The sequence below is a fragment of the Peromyscus californicus genome, unplaced genomic scaffold (assembly GCF_007827085.1).
Source record: "Peromyscus californicus insignis strain IS unplaced genomic scaffold, ASM782708v3 Scaffold_15__1_contigs__length_86483966, whole genome shotgun sequence".
Taxonomy (NCBI): domain Eukaryota; kingdom Metazoa; phylum Chordata; class Mammalia; order Rodentia; family Cricetidae; genus Peromyscus; species Peromyscus californicus.
The window spans coordinates 83,276,181-83,288,244 of NW_026294447.1; the positions used below are offsets into that span (position 1 = coordinate 83,276,181).

A 12,064-nucleotide genomic window follows, 5' to 3' on the forward strand; every position below is an offset into this window, starting at 1 on the left:
ATTGGCAGACTGTGTATAGTCTCCAAGTTCTGGGGAGTCAGAGTAGTAAGTGATGGTGGAGAAAAAAGGCTGGAATGTCTTGGGGATGTAATTGGTATACATTATTATATGTTGATTAACATACCTTCCATGATGGTGCCTTTTACTGGAGGAGAAGCATCCATTAATGGTACTGTACGTGGAAGGAGAAGTGGAATCTGGGTATAAGAGGCTCCATGTCCCCATCCCCTGCATCATTTCCATTATTATTACTAGATGCAGGTGCAGTGAAGAGGAAGTGTGGCTAGTTTAGCTCCTACCCACCCATGATAAAATTGCACTTCCTGCCACTGAAATGAGTTTATACACCAAGGCAACCTGCAATGCTCTCTGCCCTTTATGAAAAGCAATGAGAAGAACTGAACTGAAATGGAGTTGCCTTTAAGTAGAAAAGAATGAAAAAGGAGAAGGAGGAGGAGGAGAGGAGGAGGAGAGGAAGAGGAAGAAGAAGAGGAAGAAGAAGAAGAAGAAGAAGAAGAAGAAGAAGAAGAAGAAGAAGAGGAAGAAGAGGAAGAAGAGGAAGAAGAAGAGAAAACCAATGACAAATGGTAGTGAGAGCCAGCATCTGGCATGGACCGGGTCAGTTTCTGAAGCTCCTTCATTCCCTTCAGTGATCTGCATTTCCAGGTGTGCTAACCCTAGCTTTCCAGGATGCTCGATGCTGTTACTTGATGGTCCCCTCTGTTGGATGGTAGTCTTCCCTCCTACTTCCATTCTGGTACTTGTGCATAGAAATCCAAAACAAAAATTTTGTGAATATTAGCCACATACTCTTTTGTTAATCCAATTTTCTTTGCCTTAAGGCATTTACACTCTAAGACACTATTAAGGTTTGGCACAAACCTTGTTTCTCCTAAGCATCCTTTCTGGGCTTCAGGGTAGAATTGGGCATCCTTTCTGTCATTTGTGATACGTGTAAGATTTCATTCATGGCACTAATCATAGTGTCTCCTAACTGGCTGCCAGTCCAGCCTCCCACCAGCTCATGAACAAGGATCATGTCTTCTATCTTTCATCCTTAGGTCCTGCACAGTAACTGTCATGGAGTAGTGAATGAAAGATCAAGGCCAGAATGGACAGGAAATACCAGTTAGTGCACAGTTATAGCTGGATGTCCCTTTTAAGTCCTGAAGTTAAAGAGGAGTTTAAGAGGAGGGAGGGCAACTTGATGACTCTGCTGTGCTATTGACTCATGATGTAATCCTTGCTAAATCATTTAGTGTCTGAGCCCTTAATGTTCCCCGTGGTACTGCAGAATGGAGGGGAGTGGAGGAAGGAAGGCCATCGGGAAGTTGTGAGCAATCGTTGAAGGGTATAGGAACCTACAAACGATTTAAATGCCTGTGCATGGGGTCAAAGTCAGTTCTCTTAATAGGTCAGGTGGATTCCCATAATCACTGGGCTACCTTCCTATGATGTGCAAAATGCCATGAACATCACCAAAAAATGTAATTTACTGGGAGTAGGATGACTTGACTTTCATGTTAGGCATTGTTTTCCATGACTTAGAAGAAAAATATTGGGAAACCTTGTCTCCTCAGCTGGCTCTAGCTTCTCTGTCTACCATGTGCTTTACTTAAAATGTAGGTTTGGCTCCTTGGGGATTCCTCCATCCTCTGCAGAGTCCCCTCTTGACTCGATTCACAACTGTAGCCCCACCCACCAACACTGGGCTAGCCCAATGGGCAATTCCACTGGTAGGATTCTCTGGCACTCTGAACTCTATGGGTCGCCAATGCAATTTATTTTCTGTCTTCCCCAAACTGTCCTTCAAGGCTGCATCACCATCTTCCTAACTGGTCACACTAGAAACCTGGAGGTCACCCAGAGTCCTTTCCCACTGTCAGCTTTCCCACCCAGTTGTTGGGAATTCCATTCTTTTCTCTTCCTCTTGCCGCGTGTGTCCACTGCTCCCCAGCCCCCACTGATGCCCTCCTACTTATCAATGAGAGCGGCTCTTCTAGGACCACTGCTATCTATAAATGCTGCTCTTCCTGTTGCTCTACTTTGTAGACTGTCCCTAGTCTGTCCTCTGCTTTCTAGTTCCAGGGTAACCATTCTGAGATCTTGTCAGACCTTCCTTGCATAAGTGCTTTTGGTGAGTCCCATAATATCTGTGTTCCTCACGTGACACACAAGGTCCTCCACTCTTTGACCCAGCTCCCTTCTTCCTCACCTCTTTACCTCTGTTCCTACACTTCTGAGCTGTCTGCTCTATCACAGGGGCCTCATTCCGCTGTTCTTTGTGCCTTTCCTTTCCAGGCTCCTTCAATGCCTTCATCACTGTTTGATGAGTTCATGCTTATATTATTAGGCTTCACTGCCCTTCAGTAGAAATGGCAACCCTCTTCTCCATATGTCTGCTGAATGCAGGACAAACATCCTAACCTGTGCAATGGGTGGCTTAATGTATTTGTTTACACATCTCTCCACTCAAGAAGACCGGAGCTTCCTGAAGGATCTGTGCCTTATTTGCAGTTTTATTCCCATATCTCGCATAGAGCAAAGTGCATTCTGTGCTCAGTAACTACAGGAGGGGTGCACCATAAATATGCTCTCAGGCGCTATCACTTACTGTGTGTTTTAATTACATTTCTCCTTGCTATGGGACAAACGCCTCACAGAAGATACTTAAGGGAGGAAGGACTTACTTTGGTTCATGGGGGAAGGTCCAGTCCTTCATGACTAGGAGTAGATCCATGACAGAGGGAGTGGCTGCCAGTTGTGGAGGCAGGACCTTGGGGCTGCTCACTCACATCTGGGCACATCTGGAAGGAATGCTGGCACCTGGCTTGTCTTTTCCCTCTCCACAGGTGTGCTTCATTAATGCCCTCCCATGTTAATTAGCCCAGTTAAACAGCTTAGACAAATCATTTATCACACCACAACATATAGTGCCCCATTTTTAAGAAACTGAGCTTTTAAAAAAAAACCTATACCATGGGACTTTCTGAAAGTTGAAGAATGTTATTTGTGAATTCAGCACGTGGCTTACGATACCATGATGAGCACAAGCCTGATTCCCTGATGTCAGGAAGCACATTCTCTACTTAAAGAAAGCATAGATTACCACAAAAACAATAAAACAGCAGCTGTGGCTACTTTAAAGCACAGCCTCAAGGAGGTAGAGGAGTCTTCGTTAGCCACGGACCTGCTCCGGGACGTCGGAAGCACCTCTCTTGAGGAAGTGGAGGGCAGGGAGGCACCCTAGGTGAAAAGGTTAAAGAAATCATTTTATCATCGGGAAACAGGGCAAACAAAAGTCTGTCAGAAGCCAGCACCTCCAGAACCTGAAAGAAGGCCAGTTCCTGGGGTCAGAGGGTGAACAAGGGACAGGAGGAAGCTGAAGAGAGAAATGGAGGCGTTCGTTTTCCTTGTCCTGACCGCCACTGTCTTTGATTTCCAAAGAAAAACCTGGGCGGGGTGAAGGAGAAAGCAGTGATGTTTTACTGAAAATAATGTGTCAACCCCTCCATACATTCACCCTCTTCCCCCAAAGAAAGACATCTGTTCAGTCCTCCGAGCCCTCCTAAAAAGGGGGGGCAAAGGATCTGTGAACTGCAGCCCTTCCTTCATCTGAACTGAGACTTCAGTTTTGTCCCACAATGCGATGACGTCAGAGGAGTGCCACCCAGTCAAAGGCCAAAGGGAAGAAATAACCAGTGGTCAGTACCAGTCACAGCAGCAGTTAGACAACAAAGCCAGAGGGCGGCAGGAACTTCAGAGGAGATTCTGCTAAAATAGTGTGTGGTCCTGGTGTTGTGGCTGTAGCAAGTACAATGTCTTCTCATTCCCATTGGTGAGTAACCCTGACCGCGAGAACAGGCAAGTTCTGTGGGGGTGTCTGGATCAGTACGAAGGACAGGTGACCTAGATTGCCTTCTATGGCAGTGAACAACACCATGACCAAAAGTGACTTGGAGAGGAAAGAATTTATTTCAGCATTCAGCTTTCAGTTTAGTTTAAGAGTTCATAATGGCGGGGGGGGGGGGGGAGGGAGGAGTGGGGTGGGGGGGGTGGCGGGGAGGGGTAGGAGCTCAAGGCAGGAACCTGGAGGCAGGAACTGAAGCAGAGGCCATGGAGGAACACTGCTTACTGGCTTTCTCTCCGTGGGGGTTGTTTTCTTCTACAACCCAGGACCACTTTCCCAGGCATGACACCACTCACATCAACTACCGATCATGAAAATGCTCCCACAGACTTGCCCACAGCCCAAGCTGATGGAGGCAGTTCTGAAAATGAGGCTCCCAATTTCCGGATGTCTCCATCTCATGTTAGGTTGACAGACCAGCACCCTGGGTAAACAAACACAGAGTCCCAAGAACCTGAGAGGGAAGGGGAAATGGTGAGGGACATCAGGGTTGCCATGCAGCATTTCTTCTCCTCCAATAGCATGCATGATCTCAGAGGCTAGTACCAGGAAGAGTCCACATGCTCCTGCAAACAGGACAGAATTCCATTACCGAGGCTCTCATACCTGAAGAACCCAGGTGATGGTGTTGACATGTTCAGTCTTCCTAGGTGCGGGCCACAGCACCTCACAATAAACATTCACCCACTAAATATAGCCTGTCAACAATGGCAGCAGTATTGTGTTTATCTGACTCAATGAACAAATAACTTGACTCAGTCTTTTCCGGCCAAGAAAGAATGAGACTGTAGAAGGTCTTGAATGAAGACTAGAAAGAATTCCCTCCCCCGCCCTCCAGGAGGCAGAAAGGTTTTTGTTTTATTTATGGACCTGGTCAAAACCAAGGAAGCCAGGAAATGTTTGGCTTGCAACATCCTGACATACCTTACCATATGGAAGGTGTGAGGAGCCATCTCTGTTGACTTAAAGGAGGTTTTTTTATTTATTACCGTAGCAATTTCCCTCTGAGATAGAAGTTCTAAGCAATGGAGAAGTTGACTGATGTCTTTGCCCTCTCGGTGAATAAGAAGATGGTGCTTTGATCATTAAGACATTTTCAGGGGTGGCTTCCATTCATGGAGTCGACTTGTGGAGATGTCTGTGAACATTCTGGGAGCTACTCTTGGCTGGCATTGCCATGACACATCTCAAGTCTCAACATGGTGATGGTGAACGCTGATGACCAGATTTATCCGGCTTGCTCAGTTTATTCAGAAGGGAGCATTCAAAGTGCATATATAATGTTCTGAGTGGAATAGGATTGGAATTTTATTGTGTTACTTGTTTTGATTTGAGGCCTTTGGGGAGAAAAATCAACAACAAGGAAAACAAAAGACCCGGGCAGTGACACACTGTCAGGGAAAGCACAGAGCAAGGCCGCCAAAGGGCTTCTTCCTCAGTCAGACTTCCTGGCTTGAATTATGTTCCTAATTACTTGGACTCTCAATGTTGCCCATGTCGACACAGCTAAAACAGCAGGGCAAGGGAGAAAACTGCAGAAGTCGGAAGAAACCGGCTCTCCAGAGCCAACTGTAATAATCTGCAGTGGTTTATAGTCTATATAGCACTCTACGTTCTTTTTTTTTTTTTTTTTAAATGTATAAAGATAAATTTTATTGCACATAGGTATAAATATTAACATTAAACATTTGACTTAATATTTTACAAGATGATAATTAAAATGATGGGGGTCCCCTGGCAGTGGGATCGGGACCTGTCTCTGATGCATGAGCAGGCTTTTTGGAGCCAGTGCCTATGGTGGGACACCTTGCACAGCCTTGGTGCAGGGGCGTGGGGGAGCGGCTTGGACCCGCCTCAACTGAATGTACCAGGCTCTGCTAACTCTCCATGGGAGACCTTGCCTTAGAAGAGGTGGGAATGGGGGTGGGTCGGGGGGTAAGGCTGGGGGACAGGAGGATGGAGGAGAGGATCCGTGGTTGGTATATAAAATGAATAGAAAATTTCTCAATAATAAAAAAGTAAATAAAATGATTGTTTTTAACTTGACTTCTTGACCTTGGGCTCTGTCTGCCTGCCGTCCTTGTTCATTGCTGCCTGTCTGCTGGTTGGCTGCTCATAAATGGGAAGCCACAAGAAGCAGGGACTAGGGAGTCTGTAGTTCCGTCATCCTGTGACTAGAAGGTCCATGTCAGACCACTGTGATCTTCTTTCCTGCATTTCTGGTGCCTTCACTGGAACCTTACCATTCAATCTCAGTCTCCTCTGTTGCAACCATTCCCCCCACCCACCACCCCCACCCCTGCCATGTCACCTTTGTCACAACTGGGTCACAATAAATACTGTCTCTGCTTAATGGAGTACCCACATAGCAATTAAGGCTACTTAAACCTAAGCCGGGCGGTGGTGGCGCACGTCTTTAATCCCAGCACTCGGGAGGCAGAGCCAGGCGGATCTCTGTGAGTTCGAGGCCAGCCTGGGCTACCAAGTGAGTTCCAGGAAAGGCGCAAAGCTACACAGAGAAACCCTGTCTCGAAAAACAAAAAACAAAAACAAAAACAAGGCTACTTAAACCTTTAAAATGAACAAATTCATCATTTTAGCTCTTCTTTTGAGTAAAATGAAATTTTAGTATGCATGTTTTTACTTTTTTTTTTTTTTATTAATTTATTTTGCAATACAATTCAGTTCTACATATCAGCCACGGATTCCCTTGTTCTCCCCCCTCCCGTCCCCCTCACCTTCCCCCCGACCCCCCCCCCCCCCCCATTCCCATCTCCTCCAGGGCAAAGCCTTCCCCACAGACTGAGGTCAACCTGGTAGACTCAGTCCAGGCAGGTCCAGTCCCCTCCTCCCAGGCCGAGCCAAACAATCCTGCATAGGCCCCAGGTTTCAAACAGCCAACTCATGCAATGAGCACAAGATCTGGTCCCACTGCCTGGATGCCTCCCAAACAGATCAAGCCAATCAACTGTCTCATCCATTCAGAGGGCCTGATCCAGTGGGGACCCCTCAGCCATTGGTTCATAGTTCATGTGTTTCCATTCATTTGGCTATTTGTCCCTGTGCTTTATCCAACCTTGGTCTCAACAATTCTCGCTCATATAAACCCTCCTCATTCTCGCTAATTGGACTCCCAGAGATCCACCCAGGGCCTAGTCATGGATCTCTGCATCCAGATCCCTCAGTAGTTGGATGAGGTTTCTAGCACAACAATTAGGGTGTTTGGCCATCCCATCACCAGAGTAGGTCAGTTCGGGCTGTCTCTCGACCATTGCCAGCAGTCTGTTGTGTGGGTATCTTTGTGGATTTCTGTGGGCCTCTCTAGCACTTTGCTTCTTCCTATTCTCATGTGGTCTTCATTTACCATGGTCTCCTATTCCTTGTTCTCCCTCTCTGTTGTTGATCCAGCTGGGATCTCCCGCTCCCCCAAGCTCTCTTTCCCTCGACCCTCGCCTTTCATTACCCCCACTCATGTCCAGGCTGTTCATGTAGATCTCATTCCATTTCTCTGTCATTGGGTGATCCCTGTGTCTTTCTTGGGGTCCTGTTTTCCAGGTAGCCTCCCTGGTGATGTGAGTAGCAGACAAGTCATCCTTGTTTCATGTCTAGTATCTTGCTATGAGTGAGTACATACCATGTTTGTCTTTCTGAGTCTGGGTTACCTCACTCAGGATGATTTTTTCTAGATCCATCCATTTGTCTGTAAACCTCATGATGCCATTGTTTTTCTCTGCTGAGTAGTATTCCATTGTGTATATGTACCACATTTTGTTTATCCATTCTTCAGTTGAAGGGCATCTGGGTTGTTTCCATGTTCTGGCTATTACAAACAATGCTGATATGAACATAACTGAACAAGTGCTCTTATGGTGTGGTTGAGCATTTCTTGGGTATATGCCCAAGAGTGGTATAGCTGGATCTTGGGGGAGATTGATTCCCAATTTTCTAAGAAAGCGCCATATTGATTTCCAAAGTGGTTGTACAAGCTTGCATTCCCACTTAAGAAATGGGCTATAGAGCTAAACAGAGAATTCTCAACAGAGGAAACTCAAATGGCCGAAAGACATTTAAGGAACTGCTCAACATCCCTAATCATCAGGGAAATGCAAATCAAAACATCTCTGAGATACCACCTTACGCCTGTCAGAATGGCTAAGATCAAAAACACTGAAGACACCTTATGCTGGAGAGGATGTGGAGCTAGGGGAACTCTCCTCCACTGCTGGTGGGAATGCAAGCTTGTACAACCACTTTGGAAATCAATATGGCGCTTTCTTAGAAAACGTTCTTTTTTTTTTAATTCAGAATTCATTCCACATTCTTTGAAGAGAGATACACACAGAATTTTGTTTTGAGGTGGGGGAGCCAGTGGTTTTTAAAGTCAGATTGCTAAGAAACACACACACACACACACACACACACACACACACACACACACACACACACATATATATATATATATATATATATATACATATATATACTGGTGTCTTCATTGAGTCAGCAGTTGCTTTGAGTTTTGACTCTCCTATTTATGGCATTCACAGCTTATGTAAGTGGAACTTTCCCAGAGTCCGTCTGCTTATCCCAAGAGTTGAAAATGGGACTTGTTATCTAGCAAGCAAAATGCAGGTTTGTCTTAATCATGCAGTCCTGGAGGGATACCAGTAACTCTTTATTCACACAGAAAAGAGGAAGAAAGGCAGATGTGAACACAGCACTCAGATAATCTGAAATCATTCCGTTACTGCGTCCGTCATGCGGTGGACAACCCCTTTCTGAAAATGAATACTAGAGGGTGGACCAAATGTCTCTTTCCTTGTCTTGAATCCTTTTCTCCCATCTCCTCTCAGGTGAGGCAGTTACTGAGAATGTCGGATGCAGGTAGAATGCAGAAGTGGAAAGCCAGGAGAAAACGCCCTTAAATAACTGAGAAGCAGCAGTATCTTCAAGCACTCTGAGCATTGTCATTTCAATTTTCCTTGGATCTGAGACACAGAAAGAGGAGCTGGTCACCTTCTCTGTGAGGTTTTTCTTCCTTCCTTCCTTCCTTCCTTCCTTCCTTCCTTCCTTCCTTTCTTTTTGTTTTTTGTTTTTCAAGACAGGGTTTGGTTTAGAGCCAATGAGAAGGCAGAGCAGAAAGGCAATAAAAAGACAAGTCAGACAGGAAGGAATGCTCTCTCAGGGAAAGGACGGCAGTGAGTGGTAAGCTAAAGGTAGTCTTGGCTCTTCCCTAGTGTTCTAATCTCTAGGGCTTTTAACGCTGAAAAAGAAAGAAAGAAAGAAAGAGAGAGAGAGAGAGAGAGAGAGAGAGAGAGAGAGAGAGAGAGGAGGGAGGGAGGGAGGGAGGGAGGGAGGGAGGGAGGGAGGAAGGAAGGAAGGAAGGAAGGAAGGAAGGAAGGAAGGAAGGAAGGAGCTGGTAACTCAGGTGGACCACTGTCTTTGAGAGACTGTCAATTGATGGAAAAACTACACGTGCCCGTCTTTGGAAAAATGAGATTTTGTGTGATAGTGGAAGGGCTAATTCCAAATGGATATTTCTCATCTGTAAACAAACATTGCTACAGCTTTCAGACAAACCCTCTTTTTGTGTGCTGGTTGGTGATCAGAAATCAGCTCTTAGAAGCAGAGGACACAACAGACAGGCGATACTCTCACACTTACTTGTGGAGCCACAATCAGCGACTACATGATACGAAACCATGTTTAGCTTTTCCCTTAGTAGGGTTGATAAAGTAGTGTTTTCACAACAGACGAAATAGATGGGAAGGTTTTTTTGTTTTTTGTTTTGTTTTGTTTTGTTTGTTTTGTTTTTCTGCAACCAACTAGAAATGGCTGAAGTTCAGAGCTAATAAGAGTGCTTTGGCCGTGTCTAATAGATTTGGACTTCCTGTCTTCAGGATGCTTATATGAGAAGCACCTTTAAACAAAACACTTTAGGTACTGATAATATAGCCAGCAACTGATTTATGGGCTGTTTTAAGGTAAAGAATAGTATCCTTAATTAAAAATTTTGCCATTGTATTAATTTACAGTAAATCATCTAAAATTATTGGCTCTGCTGTTCTGCAGCTGTGTTATTCACCAGACAGATGCTGTCTAAAATGGGCAGATCTCGTGCCTTGTCTAAGTAAACACCGTAGAAAAACACTCCACTTACAACCTGGGCCATAGTGTGTAGTGTTCACCTTGTGTTCACACAGAGGTCCCAGGAGCATGGCTTTGAAGTCTCGTAAGTGTTACATCATTTCATTCTTTTTGAACTTCAATTTTTCCATCTCTAAAATGGCAAAGCAGGGTCCTTTGCTGACTGATAAGGGTGTTAATGTGTTGCAGCAATCTGAGAACCAGAGAAGCTAAATGACACTGTCCACTTTTTCTTTTACTCTCCCTGTCACTCTCAAACCCCTCAGTGAAGTACTAGGCACATTAAAGGCAGTTAAACGTATAGAAGGATAAGTTGATCAATGGAATTGGCACGAAATATATGCATTTGTAAAGTGACTAAAGGGTCCACAATTCTGGAGGGATGACATAACTCATTCAGATTTAAAAACAGCTTGGGATCTTCTTTCCAAAAGATTGATTCATACAGTCAATCTTTTGAAAGTTAGCTGCACGGCATAAACCAAGCAGGTTTTTCTGATGTGCTGTAGACAAAACACCAGTTGACGGAGGAACAATTTTATTCCTCACTTGTGCGTACTTTCAGCCTCTAGCTATAAAAAGTAATTTCAGTGCTATTGTTTTCAAATGTTCAATTTGTTCAGCCTTTATGAATTCTTTTAGTGCGCATACTCTCACAAGTAATTATAAAATGCAGTAGCAATAAATATTTAATAGTGTGATAGAGTCTAAAATAAAATAGTGCTTTGATAACGTGCCTGTAGATGTTGTTTCTAATGCTGTGACTAATTGTCTCATAATTTTCAAAAGCACAGCATAAAATGTCATGGATCTACACATGAGTGCTTCTTCTGGGAATGTCTTGCCATATCCAGGAGAAGCATAGCTGGAATTACCTATAAGCCTTTTATTTATTGATAAGGGTAAATGAACACGAGACACTTCAGCAGGGGCTTCACCATATGGGAGATGCTCCTCCATGCCATGGCTTGCTGGAAATTTATGCTAGGTACATTTGCAATGAAGACTGTCTTTATGACCTCCAGCAGCTGCTTGGTATTTTATCATGAAGTATTTTGCAGCTGAAGAGTCTGTACTCTGCTGCTACTGTACCTCACACACTGCCATGTGTATGCGGGACGTGGGTGTTTAATAAATACTACTTGATGATAAGACTTAATTTAGGCTTGACATTTTCTCAGTGCTTATGATTCATGTATCTCTGTGGTGCTCAAAGACGCGTTTGGCGTTTGGTTTTCTAAAAGGTAAGGAGCTAGCTTGGCACCTTACAGAGCAATGCATGAACCCCTTCCACAAAGTTCAGACATGGGTTTATCAGAAACTTGGGCTTATTTTTCACCTGTTCACAGCCACAGGTGGCTCCCTGCTCTTACCCAACCACTTTGCAAGTATGGGACCAAATGCCAGCTGTGGGGTGAGAATGTATATAGGTCATCACACATCCGTCACAGCAGTTAGGGAGATAATTAAAAATACAGGTCAGGTTGATGATGGATAATATCTAGGAAAGAAAGTTCAATTGCTGCATACTTTTTCAAACACTCAAAGTTGGAAAATCCTCAAGGAAATGAGCCTGGTTGGAAAATATGTGCTAGGGGATGTCTTTCTGTACACTGTGAATATATATTGTTCCCATTGGTTAATAAATAAGCTGCTTTGGTCTATGGCAAGGCAGCTTAGAAGAAGGCAGGAAATCCAAGGAGAGAGACAGGAAAGAGAAAGGCAGAGTCTAGGGAGACGCTAGCCTGCTGCCCAAAGAAGAACTTGCCAGCAGACCAGTAAAGCCACAGAAGATGTGGCAAAACATAGATTAATAGAAATTGTTTAATTTAAGATATAAGAGCTAGCTAGGAAGAGGCCTACCATAGGCCATACAGTTTGTAAATAATATTAAGCCTCTGAATGTTAAGTCTATAAGTGGTTGTGGGACTGCAGGACCGGGTGGGACTGGAGAAAACTTTCGACTACAAATATGTTTTCCTTTGTGAATACATCTACATTGAATAC

General features: G+C 44.4%; 1 protein-coding gene across 1 annotated transcript in view; it reads left to right on the forward strand.

Annotated features, from left to right (window-relative positions):
• Rtn1 (reticulon 1) overlaps positions 1-12,064 on the forward strand; it is a 221,446-nt gene that overhangs the window by 79,227 nt on the left and 130,155 nt on the right. The gene's annotated exons all lie outside the window — the stretch shown is intronic.